This window comes from Oreochromis niloticus, linkage group LG10, assembly GCF_001858045.2.
Source record: "Oreochromis niloticus isolate F11D_XX linkage group LG10, O_niloticus_UMD_NMBU, whole genome shotgun sequence".
Classification (NCBI taxonomy): Eukaryota; Metazoa; Chordata; class Actinopteri; order Cichliformes; family Cichlidae; genus Oreochromis; species Oreochromis niloticus.
This window is the reverse complement of record NC_031975.2, coordinates 31776284-31778209: the sequence shown is the minus strand read 5'-3', so window position 1 is coordinate 31778209 and position 1926 is coordinate 31776284.

Below are 1926 nucleotides of genomic sequence, written 5' to 3'. Positions count from 1 at the left end.
ACCACAAACCCTTTCATATCACTATTTGTTTATCCCCACTTAGCAATACCTCCAGTAAGGAACAAAGTCTGCATGTTTTGAATTAGAATTGTTTATACCCAAAGTTGAGGCCATGATTTCTTTATCCTTAACTAGTAATTTCATAATAAATTTCTTTACAAATAAATTGTAGCCATTAGAGAAAAAAATATTCATAATCATCTCAAGATGTATCATTGCGTACAACATCTTTTAGACCCCATTCCTACAAGACTGCTCAGAGAAGTTAATTGATTAATGCTTCAATCTGTTAGAGTACCTGGGTCCGTGGACACAGTGGTTATGGTTTTGGTTATTCATATTCTTTGATTTAGTGTTTATGTTAGTTAATTGGGTATTTTTAGCTCCCCTTGTTAGGTCTGCACTCGCAGGCCCTGCTGGTTCAGAGACTTATCCCCGGTGAACAAGGCAAGACAATTCCTCTCAGTCAGTTTTTACTTGCTGTGCAAGGGAAGCCTGGTCAGCTCTTGGAGCTGAAAGCTCCTCAACTGATCCCAGACAACTTCAACTCCCCAGTGTCCCCTTGCTGGCTTTTATTCAATAACAAACAGTTACACAAACAACCAATGTAAAACCCCCGCGGTGTGTCGTAAAAATTAAAAGCACTGTGTATGTGTATGTTTGTGCGAGCATGTGAGTGTGTGTGTGTGTGTGTGTGTGTGTGTGTGTGTGTGTGTCTTCCTACTGGTCATAAAAGGGTAATCTCCCCTCACCCCCCGCATATGGCTCAACCCCTTTAACAGTCCACCATATACAAGCATAGGTGAGCCTATAAAGGGCAGGGAGTAAACATTCCTTACCAAATAAGGAAAAGAGAACCTTATATGGAATGTGTCTGCAGTTAAACAGTATAGCTAATAGCATCCTCCACCATCCTAGATGTATAGGGGAGGAACAGAAAAATATCTGAACATGCAGTTCAGGACAAGTCTCCAAAAGTTGATTCTTATATCTTACTCTATATCTTATAAACAGTACATGTGCAGTGGGCGCCCATTGCTCCTTCAGTGGGCTGGTTTCAGTCATTATGCAAATGTACTGTTTATAAGGTTTGGGGAAACCTGCAGTCAGCTGAGACTGAAGAAGTCACTTGGATGAGTGACGAAACGTTTCTCCCACTAAAAACGCTACGTCCAGATGAAGAGAATCAACTTTTGGAGATTTACTTACCTTGATAATTGAGCATGCATCAAGAAGTTCAGGACAAGGTTTACAAATGTAAGTACAACAATGACAACTTTTATCAAAATCACCCTAACACCCCAAGTTATATTTAGTATTTATGGTGTGTAGTTTTCAGTTCTGTTATGGTGCCTTCCCTATGCTCTTGTGTCTTGTTTTCTCTGTTATGTTTTCATATCTGTTAATCCGGGTCTCGTCTTTGCGTCTCTCCTCAATACTTGCTGTTTTACTTTGACAGTCTGTGTCCTGTTTATGTTCCTGGAATGTTTTCTCAGCGCAAATCTCTTTACTTTGTAACTCTGTGCAGTGTCCCTGAACTGGCTTGTCATGGCCCTGTGCCTCCCCGGCTAGCCCAATCTGGCTACAAGTGTTTTTGCATCTATTGTCCCTTCATCCCCAGAGCAATGGACAAGCTGAGAGGACAAACCAGGAACTGGAAGTGGCCCTGCGGTGCATAGTCTCCCACAACCAAAGATAGATAGATAGATAGATAGATAGATACTTTATTAATCCCCAAGGGGAAATTCAAGGTTCCAGCAGCTTAAGAACACCACACACACAGCATTCACTACAATGTACCAGGATGATACACAACAATCAACAAAACAACATTACTAAATCTAAATCAATCTAAATCTAAATCAATCTAAATCAACAGTAGCAAAGCGTATAATGTACTGGGGATGCAGTCCTGTTTGAGGTGTG